Here is a 14,758-nt window from a genome sequence, read left to right on the forward strand (position 1 = left end):
AAAGTGCCACAGGGGTCTTGGTTTGCATATTCAAATATTATACAGGAAAACAGTCTGTTATGTATTTCTTCACCTAGCTTCTTGTTATATTTATGGACGTTTCCAGTTTTTGTACCTTCTTAGCTAAAGCAGTTGCCTTTTTGTAATGGCAATTAATTTATATGGTAAAACTTTGTATCCACTGTAGTTGACAGTATTGGTTGCTAATTAACTGCCATGTTGCCCTGTCTTTCTATTAAAAATTACTGTACCTGTACTTAAAGGCTAACAGATTCATGTGGACATTTGCCAGGCAAGACCAACTTGTATTGTCCATGATTTCTATGATTTCCACTATCTTCAAATGAAAAATAAACGCTGAGTAGAATTGATGTTTTCAGACTAACTCCTTTCAGCTTTAGCATTTGGGAGTCCCAGATTTCCGTTTACGTTTGTGTTGCCTGTTTGTCTCCAAAATAAGTTCTGCTGCTCTTGAGCCAAAACAAATGATTAATTCGCATTTCCTTTGAAGCCATTGTGAAAACCTTAAAAGAAAAAAACAAAACAAAACAAAAAGCAAGTATCTTTTCCAGTTGGTTTGTCTTCAGCAGCAATTTACTCTCATGGAAGCTGTTCCTTCGGAGTGTGTGAACAGTCTCAAGATATTATTATAAAACATCATCCTTCAATCAAAGGATTATTTTATAATATTTGCTGTTAACTTGAGTAGCAAAGTTTGGTGCAATGAATTATTTCATTTAATGGTGATTGATGCTGTTGTTAAGAAATATTTTTAAGTGACTCAAGAGGAAATACTGTGCATTTACAGATCCGTCCTTAAGGATGAAAGTATAAAAAAAGAGAGTAAGAAAGAAAAATCAAGTAGTAGATAGATGGAAGAAGAGAGAAAGAAAAAGAAAAAAAAAAATACATAATTGAAAATGAAAAACTTAAATCCCAGCTTTTGCTTGCTCCCAAATGCAACATTATCATCACTTAGTATTTGACTACACAGAGACCTTGCAACATTTCACTTCTAAGCTGGGATCTAACCTTCATTCCTAGGTTATTTCTAGGGCAGGCAATTAGCAGTTATCAACTTCCTAAGAATCTCAGTCCTATCCAAGTAAATGTGAACAGAACTGTAAGATTTTGAAGCAAATGGGGTTTTCTTCATGTCCAGATTGCATATTCAGACTTGAATGGAAATCTAATATTCGTGCCTGGCTTCATCCTCTTTATAACTTTAGAGTGCATTTTCATTAACCTCCTGACCTAATGGTGCAAACAGAAATGAAAAGGTATGTGGGGTGGTGGGGCTGGAAGTGAGAGTTGCCCTTTGGGATCCCTCATTTTCAATGCATTTGGAAGGGAGGGTCTGTCTTTGTTATGCAGAAACTTTAGAATGTAGAGTCCCTGTCTTGTTCCCCAGCCTGGGTCCTGGAGATTTGAAGTTCATGCTGTAAAATGCATTACCACATCATGTTGGGAATTCCTGGCTCCCAAGGGCTCACAGCTTTTGGTCACCAGTGAATCAGCATGATTAAATTATGTGCATCTCAGGGTTAGATGTTTTTCAAGTTAGATGCATGAAGTGACTGATGAGCCCAAGGTTTGGCACCCTACCCCACACCCCCTTGTACTCATTTAGGAACATGAAAAAGGATCACTTAGAAGCCTCAGATGGGTTGTCATTTTCCCCTCCCCTTTCCTATTCTCTTTGAATTAAAACTTTAAATGAAAAGCTTTTCTTCCACCCACCGTCTCATCGGATCTGGAAATTCTGACTTCCCTTCCTTGGGGTTCATCTGTTTGTAACAACTTCTCCATAATGTGACTTACTGTGAAACCAAGCAAAGAAGTTAAAAGTCACGAAGAAGAATCTCTCCAATATGCCCTGTCTAGCATCTTTCCTTACGAAACAAAGAGAAATTCAAAGCCCATGATTTTTCTATCAGATTTTTCTCTATAATCTCATCTCACATTCCAGCTCTGCTCTGCGAAGCGTATTGTATTTGTCATGCATGTCCATGTGAAGAGACCACCAAACAGGCTTTGTGTGAGCAACACGGCTGTTTATTTCACCTGGGTGCAGGCGGTCTGAGTCGGAAAAGAGAGTCAGCGAAGGGAGATAAGGGTGGGGCCGTTTTATAGGATTTGGGTAGGTAAAGGAAAATTACAGTCAAAGGGGGGTTGTTCTCTGGCGGGCAGGAGTGGGGTTACAAGGTGCTCAGTGGGGAGCTTTTGAGCCAGGATGAGCCAGGAAGAGGAATTTCACAAGATAATATCATCGCTTAAGGCAAGGACCGGCCATTTTCACTTCTTTTGTGGTGGAATGTCATCGGTTAAGGCGAGGCAGGGCATTTGCACTTCTTTTGTGATTCCTCAGTTACTTCAGGCCCATCTGGGCATATACGTGCCAGTCACAGGGGATGCGATGGATTGGCTTGGGCTCAGAGGCCTGACAGTATTCACTGGCTCCTGGTTTAGAAAGGCCAACTACAGTGTTCTTAGGCTTAGCCTGACCCTTCCCTTTCTTGCTCTATTTCTCAAGTCCTGACTGCACACAGGAATTCCCATAGGGCGTTCTAGAGGAATAATCACTTTCTACAAGGGAATAGTGTGGGCCTGGTAAACTTCACTTACCATATATGCCTTGTAAGTCACTTGTACCCTGCTTGGAGAATAAAGAAAGTGGTTTCTAGATGTAATGCCTTGCTAGACTCAGCCAGGTTTATAATCCAGTCCAACACCTTATTCCCACTGCTCCAGCTAGACATAGACCAACGTGGGTACAGCCATTCCACTGCACTTTTAAAAAACGATCTTCTGCAAACTACTAGATAATGGTGAATTCCCTCTTTCCTTCCTTCTTTCTTTTTCAAAAATCTCTTCCTTTTATCTGATGCTCTCAAAAAATCCTACATGAATGTTTCGGCCCAGTTTTTTTCTAGCAGCAACATTTCAACCATGGAGGTGAGTTGGCAATGTAGTCCCCAGAGATGCTAGCCTGGCTCAGACCCAAGGGAACAAATCAAAATAAGCCTTGAATAAGCACCAGTTTCCCCAGACTCTCTCATTTTCCTGTTTCTTCATGGAATATAGGGAGGCAGAGGGAGCTGGTTATTTCAAAAAGCCTAAGATCACTTCCATCACAGGCAAAACCCTCCTGAAAGTGTGAAATCCAGCCTACAATGGACTTTCACTGACAAGTGATTCATTGAGACAAAGGCTAGAGTTCCAGCATCAAACAGATGTCAGACAAAACACCAAACGCCTATAAATGATTGCTTTGCAAGCAAGGGAATGATTGGAAGACCTGGCCTAATGATGTACCCCATGTCTGGACAAGCTTACAGAAGATGGGGGTGGAGGGAGCTGGTTTTAAACGGAGTCTGTGAAGAAGGCTATTTCTGGAGAGAGAAGTAAGACCACAATTCTTACCTGAAAAGTTCATGTTGAAATGAATGATTTCTGGCCAGTTTGCATTTAATTCGGGTAAAGGTAAATCAGAAAAATGCGTGTCCAGGGCACCTCGAAGGCCAGAGTGATGTGGTATGACATTAAATCATTAGACATATAAATATTAAAAATGAGAAGATTTTGTTAGAATGGAAACGGCTCACCAAAAGGCAGAGAAAAGAATGCAAACAGTAAGTCTGGCTGTCATTCTCTGTAATCTGGAGCAAGTCAGGTTTGTCTCTGGACCTTCTCCAGTTGTTTTACAACTTTCTAGACATGGAGTGCATCAATGCAACACTTTTATTAAGCAGCTTCGACAGGATTTTTGAGATGACAGCTTGTCGAGATTCAACTTAGCATTGTACAGTTTTATTTCACAACTGGAACTTTTGGTTTTAACACTTTTAGGACTTTATTCATTAATGCAACACGCTTTTTGTTGAACACTATGTACCAGGGATTTATAGCTGTAAATATGACATACTTAGTCTCTGTCTTTGTAGGACTTTAATTCCTATAACACCGGTTAAATTGGATTATTTTTACGACCATAGAGAATTAGATGGGGTGAGGGATTTTATTATATTAAAATTGCAATTTCAGTCTCTAGATTTAAAAAAATTTGTTCTTGGTCCTATTTTCTGGTTTTAGCCCTTCTAATTTAGAATTGTTTTGAATGCTGTTTAGCTTCTGCGACCATTAATAAAACTAAAATCTAACCATAGTGAAGATCTTGCCTCTTTTTAAGCATCTTTGTAAATAGAACCTTGTAAAGCTAGTACCTTTTCTTTTGCTATTTTTGTGCTACAACACTGAAGCGTGTGTCTAACACACAAAGGTGCTTCCAAATTGCAAAACCAAACTCTTGTCAATTACCTACTGTTCTTTTCATCCTCTCTGTATTCAAAGGCTTTGCCTCCTCTAGAACAGCCTTGTCTCATCCTGTCTGTTGATCAAACAAATGACTTATATTTGAAATGCTGAATGTTGAATCTGCAAGAGGAAAATTCTTATTCAGCAGTAGTCTCTTGTGTTTTATTCCACCTAACAGTTAAGGCTGCTGCATGTCTGCCACGATTCACATGCCCAGACAGAGGCAGTAACCTGTAAGCATATAACATGCTGGGTTTTTGTTGTCGTTGTTATTGTTCGACCTAGGAAGGTAGCAGGGAGTTTTAACTGGGTTTCAAGAGGCTGCTTTGATTTTCTGTCATCGAGGACTGGGAACTTGGAGAGACCCCTTTACACCATGGTTTATTCCAAAATGGTACTTGGGCAAAGTCGTTCCTTTAGCAGGAGTTAACACATTTTGGATTTAGAACACTTTTACAAAATCTATACCAACACTGTTCACATTTCCTTGAACACCTAAAGGCCATATTGTTCCTGTTCACCAGTCTTAAGCCCCATGCTAGACGTGACCCTTAGAGAACCATGACACATCCCTTATGCTGTTTATTGGCCCAGATGTTCAGGTCAGATCACAAAAGTTAACTGAAATAGAAACCTCTCTATTTCCATTCCATTTGTTAATTTCAAATCACCCAATTTATTTATTTATTTATTTATTTATTTTATTTATTTATTTATTTTTTTTTTTTGAGACAGAATCTCACTTTATCTCCCAGGCTGGAGCGCAGTGGCCCGATCTCGGCTCACTGCAAGCTCCACCTCCCGGGTTCAAGCGATTTTCCTGCCTCAGCCTCCTGAGTAGCTGGGACTACAGGCATCTGCCACCACGCCCAGCTAATTTTTGTATTTTTAGTAGAGACAGAGTTTCACCATACTGGCCAGGCTGGTCTCGAACTCCCCACCTTGTGATCCACCTGCCTCGGCCTCCCAAACTGCTGGGATTACAAGCGTGAACCACCGCACCCTGCCAGAGTCACCCACATTTTTTATTTTTTAATTTAGGATTATTTTTTAGAGATAAGGTCCTATGTTCCCCCAGGCTCGCCTCTAACTCCTAGGCTCTAGCAATTCTCCCCTGACGCAGCCTCCAGACCAATTTTTAAGTAAAACAGTAGGATCCAATGAAGTCATATAATATCAGCGATTAATAAAAATGTGTGGTTTGTAATTGGGTGTCTGCTCCTAATGAAATAAGGGGCAGTGGTCATCAGCATCTCCTAATGTCACAGAAGCAACCAGGCATAGTTACGTGCTTCCAGATAGAAGTGTGAAATACCACCGAGGAAGTATTCTTGCCAAAAAATTGAACCTGAGTCTGATCAACCCTCTGGATCTAACAATTTGTAGAAAATACAGAAACAGAGGAGTAGGTTAAATGACACATGGTGACACAATAATCAAAATCCAGACTATTGAAAATTTGACTGACAATGAGCTGGTTTACTAAATGGCAAGATAGAAAAAAAAAATGGAGGAAATCTGTAGATTAAAAGGGTATGAAGAGCTCCATCAACCAATTACAGAGTATGGGGCTTATTTGGTTTCTGTTTCAAACAGGCAAAATATAAAAGAATAAAATTTGAGACAATTGGAGAAATTTAAGCACTTGTTGAATATTTTATGAATTAAGGAATCCTTGATTACTAAGCTCCTTTAGGCATGATAATGAAATTGTGGTTGTGTCTTTTTTTAAAGGAGTCCTTATTTATTAGGGGCACATACTGAGATCTTTATTGATGAAATATTATGATGCTCAAGATTTACTTCGAAATAATCTATTAGGTGGAGAGAGAAACAGAAGTAGGTAGGGATTAGATGAAGTAAGATTGTTCGTGAGTGACAGCTGTTGAAGCCAAATCATGGTGAAGGAGGATAGTGATACCTTGTTTTCTGTCTCTAAATGTGGAACTGACATTCCCTTACCCCCTTTCATGCCTCTAAATATGTAATTGACATTTTCCCAAAAGTTTTAAAAGAAAGAAAGAAAAGAGAAAATGAAGAGAGTGAAAAGACAAGCCACAGAATAGAAGATATTTTCAACACAAACCCAAGACTGTTACCAGGATATTTATTCAGAACTCCTGTAAATTGCTAAGGAAAAAAAAAAAAAATCAATGGAAAAATTAGCAAACAACTTGAACAGGCACTTCACAAAGGAAGAGGATATCCAATTGGTCAGTAAGTTTATTAGTAGTGAGGTGCAAATAAAAACTACCATGAACTGGCACTGCACACTCACCAGAATAGCTAAAATTAAAGATAACACCAAGAAAAAGAAAATAAGAGGAAAAAAAAAAAGAAATGTGTCCGTCTGGCATGTTAATCACCACTGAAAATTTGTGTCCTCACTCCAAGAATGAGGTTTGTAGCATGGTGACTAATCCCAGTGTTTGGAGTCACCTAGAATTGGCTTAGAGTTTGGCTGGACTCCTTGCTAGTTACATGACACTGGACATTTAAATGTTTGTGTTTCAGTTCTCTTGTCCACAGTGGAGATCACATGCCTTCTTCACAGGGTTATAATGAGGATTAAATAAAATCATGCACATAAAGTGCTTCTTATGGTTTCTGGCACACAGGAAACATTCAATAAATGGTGACGATGATGATTCCAGTAATGTCTGTTTGAAAGCATCTTTACTTTGCATTTCCGAGGTAGAAAGCTCTGCAAGAGCTGAGGTCGATTGGGAGGTGCAAATGGTGAGGTTTTACAGCCAATGAATTTATATAATGGCTACAACAACATTGGTCTTGGAAACCCAGTCTCACTGGTCATGGAGCTTTTGTAGATCAAGTAAATACACCTCCTTCCAGTAGCATCAGAACTTCCATTTTTCATCATTCAACTGCCCACACATTGATTTATTCATTCAACAAACACTGATTGAATGTATATTATGTGCAAGGCATTGAGCTATATGTATTAAAGAAAGGTAAAACCAAGTAAATTTAATCTGATATAGTGCTCAGGACTACATATTTCCTATTCAAATATGATTATTTCTTCAGAGGTCATTGGTTCCACTTTCTGTGTCATCATTCACTTATAGTCACAGAAGAACAATGCTTATGTCTCTTTGTTTTCTTTTAAAATCTACAGCACATCTCATAAATATTTGTAAATAGCTAACCACCTCAAGTTGAAGACAAGGGTTCCAAGTCATATATTTTAAAATATTGGGCTGGGATTACAAAAAGGTGAGCTTTACCATCAATGATTATAAAAGAGATTATAAAAGAGATTTACCAAAATGATTATAAAAGAGATTATAAAAGAGATTATGGAAAATACAAAGGAGAAAATAGAAAATGACTAATCCTAGAAAGAATCACATTAACACTGTGATGTATATCCTTTTAATTTTTTTATGTGCTTTTATAAAATGGGGTCAAACTATGCATATTATTTTGGAACATGCTTTTTATTTACTAACATATTAGAAGCATTTTCCATGCTGTTGAATTTTTTCCTAAAACATGATTTTTAATGGATGCCTAGCACTTAGCAATACCATTATTGCACTGGCTCCATATTGTTGGATATTTGGATGTCTGTTTTAAATGTCTTTGTATAAGAATATTTGTGCACATTCCTTGATGCTTTTTGTAGAATGGATACTTACAAGTGGAATTCCAGGGTCAAAAACTGTAAACACTTTGAAAGTTTTTAAGACATAGTTCTCAAGTTGCCCTCCTGAGCTGTAACAATTCATAATTCCTACCAGTGATTACAGGCTGGTTCCCCTATTTCTCTGTTACCTGTGACTTTGGGCTATGGAATTAGTATTATTATTATTATTATTATTTTGAGACGGAGTCTTGCTCTGTCACCCAGGCTGGAGTGCAGTGGCACGATCTCGGCTCACTGCAAGCTCTGCCTCCCGGGTTTACGCCATTCTCCTGCCTCAGCCTCCCCAGTAGCTGGGACTACAGGCGCCCGCCACCATGCCCGGCCAGTTCTTTTTATATTTTTTAGTAGAGACAGGGTTTCACTGTGTTAGCCAGGATGGTCTCGATCTCCTGACCTCGTGATTCGCCTGCCTTGGCCTCCCAAAGTGCTGGGATTACAGGCTTGAGCCACCGCGCCCGGCCGGAATTATTTTCATCTATCCTAATTTAATAGGTGAAAATGAAATCTTGTTTTGGTTTGCTTTTCTGATAACCTACATTCTTTACACAAACAAAACAGCTTTGGTCATCATTTTCTGGGGAAGTGGGAGAACTGAAAAATATTTCATTCTTTTTATTTTTTGAGATGGAGTCTCACGCTGTCAACTGGGGCTGGAGTGCAGTGGCATGATCTTGGTTCACTGCGACCTCCGCCTCCCAGGTTCAAGTGATTCTCCTTGCCTCAGCCTCCTAAGTAGCTGGGATTACAGGCACCTGCCACCACGCCTGGTTAATTTTTTTGTATTTTTAGTAGAGATAGGGTTTCACTGTGTTGGCCAGGCTGACCTCAAACTCCTGACCTCGTGATCCACCCGCCTTGGCCTCCCAAAATGCTGGGATCACAGGTAGGAGCCACTGCACATAGCCAACAATATTTAATTCTGTGCACTAAATTGTTTTACTCAAACACTTCCCTTCCACCTTTACATGATGTTGACCACAGGATAGTTATGCAATATATGTTATATATGTTTTTGTAGAGTGGAAAGACACAAATAAACACTATGTACTTGTGATGAATCCAGTGTAGAAAATAAATGTGAAAGGAGGGGGAGGAAGGAAAAAGAGTAGAGGTGCAAAAGAGGCAGAGATCATACATAGCAGTCCCTTGCCCATAAGGAGAGAATGAAAACACAAAGGGGAGGGTAGGCTGAAATCAAATTGTGGAGAGCCTTGAATGCCAGGATGAGGAAATGGAATGAAATGTAGTGGGCCGTGGGGGCCCACTGAATGCTTTAAAGAAGAGCAGCATAATCAAAACATTTACTTAGGGAAAGCAGCCTGGGCAGAGAGTGGGTTGAAAGGAGAAGCTCTAGGTGGTCACAGGTAACAGGGAGGCAAGGAAATGTGTTAATATGAGAGGTGTAGCAGGAGAACATTTGTCAGAAGGAACAATAAAATGACTACGCAAACTGAGGAGCTGAGGTAATGAAGAAAGAACATGAAAACCAGCCTCCTTGACCTTGTTACCAACCCATCGCTCCACAGCCCCTTGGTCCTGAACAACCAACACAGGCTTGGATGCCTCCGGAGGTGATTGGGTGAACCGCATGATACTGGCAGATGAGCAAAGGTTCTGCAGGGTGCTGTTCCCACCCACTCATGGAAGAGTTCCAGAGGTCTGAGGAGCCCCACAAGCTTCCCAGAAAGTGCTTTGTTGAACACACTCTAGTTGCCTCAGATAATGGGATTTAATTATAAGCCAACGAATAAACCCACAAACAAATAAAGTGGGCAGGTATCCATTTCTGAGGCAGCATGACTGGGCTGCTGGGCTAACAGGAACTGCGTATTTCAAGAGGCAGTAGGACTTTATATCATCCAACAACAGCTAGATGACAAAACCTTCTAGTCATTATCCCATTCAGGTGCAGCTTCACAGGTGTGCAACCTAGTACAGGGGTCTCCAACCCCAGGGCCACAGACTCACCTGTAAGGAACCAGGCCTTATAGCAGGAGGTGGACAGCAGGAGACCATTACCCATGAGCTCCACTTGCTGTCAGATCAGCAGTAGCATTAGATTATCACAAGAGCATGAACCCTATTGTGAACTGTGCATGCTAGGATCTAGGTTGCATGCTCTTTATGAGAATCTAATGCCTGATGATCTGAGGTGGAACAGTTTCACCCTGAAACCATCACCCCTGACTCCTCTCTCCCACTGTCCATGGAAAAATTGTCTTCCACGAAACCAGTCCCTGATGCTAAAAAGGTTGGGGCCTACTGACCTAACGCATTCACAATGTCCTGTGTTCAGAAGGGCCCTGTGTTTGGCTTAATGCTCTGCTGTCAACATCTTGGAATTCTTTGTAAGTTTATTATAGCACTTGTGTTGTATTATAAGTAAAGTCCACAGGGCAATGGAGCCTTCATGCAAAGAGGGGAGATATTGCAATATGCATGTTCTTGTCTGCCTGTTCATCTACAGCATTTCCAATGTCCCCTGAGCGCAGAATGTCGGTGGATGGGCCCGTGATGCACAAGAGTTCCGCAAGACTCAAAACAGTACAAAGTAGTTGTGTTGAGTCTATCACCAGAAAGAGAGGACACTGACATCCCTCATAGGCCATGCTTTCCATCTGAACCTGAACTTGTTTCAAATGCAGAAAGAAGGCAATGGCATTCTAAGAAACACCAACAAGCAAGGCTGCCTATCATATCCCTTCTAATCTGTTTAACTTCCCTGTATTAACCAACCTCTCACACTGAAAATAATGCCATGGAAAGAAGGGGGAGACAGGACAACCCCTAGTTCTTGTTCTTTTCAGTTCCTTCCTTACTTGTCAGTAGCCAAAAGTAGAGTGTTGGTGTAATATGCATGTATCAAGAAGTCAAATAAAAACAGATGAGGCTGGGCACAGTGGCCCACGTGTGTAACCTCAGCACTTTGAGAGGCCCAGGTGGGTGGATCACTTGAGGTCAGGAGTTCAAGACCAGACTGGCCAACACGGTCAAACCCTGTCTCTACTGAAAATACCAAAATTAGCCAGACATGGTGGCAGGCACCTGTAATCCCAGCTACTCAGGAGGCTGAGGCATGAGAATCACTTGAACCTTGGAGGCAAAGGTTGCAGTGAGCCAAGATTGTGCCACTGCACTCCAGCCTGGGCGATAGAGTGAGACTGTGTCAAAAAAAAACCCAAAAAATAAAAAACAGATGAGTTAGTTTTGTGCAAAATACAAATGTATGTATGAGCTATAAAATCTCAATTGTGCAATTTCAATGATTCTGCTTATGAGTTACAACTACAACTGGCATTTAAAACTGACATTACACAGTATAAAGATGAATGGTAACATTTATGATAATAATTTTAATGTGTCATTTTTCTTGATTTAGAATGACATTGGCTAGCAAATAGAAATAACCATGACTAGGCAAGATCAAAACCTTGGAAGAAAAGAAAAGGCTTTATATCAATGTCACTTTTTCCCAGTTTTTTGAACAAGGAGTCCCACATTTCCATTTTGCACTTGTCTCTGCAAATTGTGTAGCCAGCCCTGTCCTCAATATACATATGAGCTCTGAAACAAGTTAACTGGGTTTGAATTTCAGCATTGAAATTACTTGCTGACCTTGGGCAAATTGTTAACCTTGTCAAGGCTCAGTTTCCTCATCTGTAAAATGAGAATATTAACAATTTTTTTTTTTAAACAGAGTCTCACTCTGTCACCCATCTGAAGTGCAGTGGCATGATCTTGGCTCACTGCAACCTCCACCTCCCAGGCTCAAGTGATCCTCCCACCTCAGCCTCCTGAGTAGCTGGGATTACAGGTGTGCGCCACCATGCCTGGCTAATTTTGTGTGTGTGTGTGTGTTTTAGTAGATACAAGGTTTCACCCTGTTGCCCAGAGTGGTTTTGAACTCCTGAGCTCAGGCAATTCACCCGCCTTGACCACCCAAAAGTGCTGGGATTACAGGCGTGAGTCATCGCGCCCAGCTGGAATGTTGACAATTCATACCACATAACCATAAGGTCTTTATATGGGTCAAATGAAATACTCTAAGAAAAAAAAGAAAGAAAGAAAAAAGAAAGAAGTAAGAAAGAGAGAGAGAGGGAGGGAGGGAGGGAGGGAGGAGAGAGAGAGAGAAAGAAAGAAAGAAAGAAAGAAAGAAAGAAAGAAAGAAAGAAAGAAAGAAAGAAAGAAAGAAAGAAAGAAAGAGAGAAAGACAAACACTTAGCACTTATGTCTGCCCAGTAGTAGATGCTTAATAAATACTAGCTCTTACAATGGCTATAGTATGGTAGCTCTTACACACTAAATTGCTAGTTACTGCAGTTGCTCACCCTGGTGTCCCACCATATGATGATGCTGATACAGCATTGCTGGGTACTCTACTTTGCCTGCTGACCTCCCCTTAGCTGACTTCCCCTTTCTGTGATGAATGCAAACTGAGAGGGAAGATATGCCAGTCATTCTCTAGTGCAGAGCACTCTTGTTGGACTGATCACTTATAAGTCTCTGCCATCTTATAGATGCAGGTTCCAGATAGAGCACCCATCCTTAGTCCCAATCAACTATGGCCAGGATAGCAGGGTCACATGGTACAAAGCATAAGAAACTCCTCGAAGGAGGCCACAGGAGCATGGCAATCCCTTTGATGCTTCCCAGCAAGGGGCAATGTAATGAGCAGATACCTTGCTCTGGTAACCCAGGATGAAGTCTGGCTGCCCTCTAAGATGGTTTTTGAAACTTTTGGGAATTAAAAAAATAGATCCTTTTAATGATTTTTTTGTCTATTGGGGATCAGGAAGATGCATAAGTACACTTCCTTGAATACAACACAATCTTGAAATCATAACACTACCTGTTAAATGCACGGAAAAAAAAAAACCTACACATTGATATTGACATTATACTCTTGACATTGAAATAGCATTACTCCAGCAGACATCCTGCAAGGCTTCCAAGGGCGTGGTTTCTAGACGACTGGCAAAAAAAAAAAAAAAAAAAAAAAGCCTGAAATACTCTTAGTGCAGATTCCTGGGCCATGCTCCTAGATGTACTGAATCAGAATCTCTGTGAATAGGAGGCCTTAGGAGTCTGTATTTTAACAGGCTCCCCAGGCAATTCTGACCATCACTATTTTTAATTGTTTGTGGGCAGCAAAAGGCAGAAGAGGGTGAACAATTATGAAGGAGAATTCAGAATAGGGAAATTTGTTTTTTCTAGGTGCTAATAAACTCAACCCGAGACAGCTGTGTTCTTCCTGAAGTTGCGGTTGAGCATTGCCTGGGAGTTGGAGTGTGCAGGTCTTCTGTAGTCTTGCAGCTCTGTGTGCCCTACTGCTGTGTTGCCCTTTGGAAAAACCCTTCTGGAACTGGAATGAGGATTTGGATCTGAGGAAGAGGAACAGGGTCATACTGAGGACTCTGAAGAAAAACAGTTTATGACTCAATGGAGAAGATTATAGTATGCTCTAAGCCAACAGACATGAAACTATGTTATACCTACCCTTGTGTTTTAGGAAGATGTTCCAGTGGGCACAAGACAGGAGAGTTTTATGGAAACCAATTTCTAGATCTTCAACTCACATAGGTATTTGTTCCTACAATTGGTTTGCCAGAGATTGGGTCGGCGTTTTTCCCCTTTGCCTTTCCTTCTTCTTCACAACCCATCTTCTCCCACTTTGGAAAAGAAAGACCTTTTATCGTCCCTTGGAATTGATCAGGCCACCAGTGACCTGAGAGCTGAAAGACTGGCAGTGTTACAGAAGGAAAAGCAACTGGCAGAGTGACTCTCCTGAGAAGAAATTAATGCTTTAACCAAATGCCGCTATGCACTACAACAACCTTCCATCCTTATCTTGTCTCGAAGACTCCTGATAACTTGCATTTTCGCGGTTACTCTGGCCAAATCATCCAAGTTATCTGAGTGTCAGATAAAAGCAAAGAACAAGGGATTCTTCAAATTTTGAAATGCATTCACATTAGAATGCATTCATGACCCCACCACCTCCTTGCAGTAGACAGAGGCTTATCATCCTAAGCAGGAAGAGGGGACTTCCTCTCCCACTTCCATACAATATCTACAGTATGGGGCTGGAAAAGTCATTAAAAGCATTAAATGTATTAGGGGTGTTTACTCCACATTCCTATCTATCTACTGGCCAATTAACATGATTTGCAGCTGAGAAAATAATACGCTTCTCCATCAGAGATAAATAGGGTCCCCAAACTGTTAAACAAAGGGGAGGGGGCAATGATGTTTATAAAAGTTATTGCAAACAAATGAACTTCAAAAGGAGCTGTGGTGACAGATTCTGTTTCACAGGGTCCTCTCAATTCTTCTCAGCCTCTCAAGACCCTTCCTCAGACTCAGCTGGGTGTTTTCACCACTGGCCTGCTGCTTCGAGATGTAGTGCAATGTGTGGAATTAATCTAGTCCACAGCCTAGCCCTGCTCTGTCCAATATAGTAACTATTAAACACTGGAAAGGTGGCTAGCCCCAACAAAGTTGTGTGTGCATATAAAACACACATCAGATTGCAAAGACTTAGCACGGAAAATGTGAAATATCTCAGTTTTAATTTTTATATTGGTAACATGATAAAATGGAGCTATGTTGGATATGTTGCGTTAAATAAAATATATTATTAAAATTTATTTCACCTGTTTCTTTTTACTCTTTTGCACTGTGGCTACTAGAAAATTTAAAATGACATGTGCTTCCCAGTGGTGGCTCACATTATATTTCTATTGGACTGTTTTTTTTTTTTTTTTTTTTTTTTTT

This window comes from Rhinopithecus bieti, unplaced genomic scaffold (genome assembly GCF_001698545.2).
Source record: "Rhinopithecus bieti isolate Rb0 unplaced genomic scaffold, ASM169854v2 scaffold_37881, whole genome shotgun sequence".
In the NCBI taxonomy this organism is placed as follows: Eukaryota; Metazoa; Chordata; class Mammalia; order Primates; family Cercopithecidae; genus Rhinopithecus; species Rhinopithecus bieti.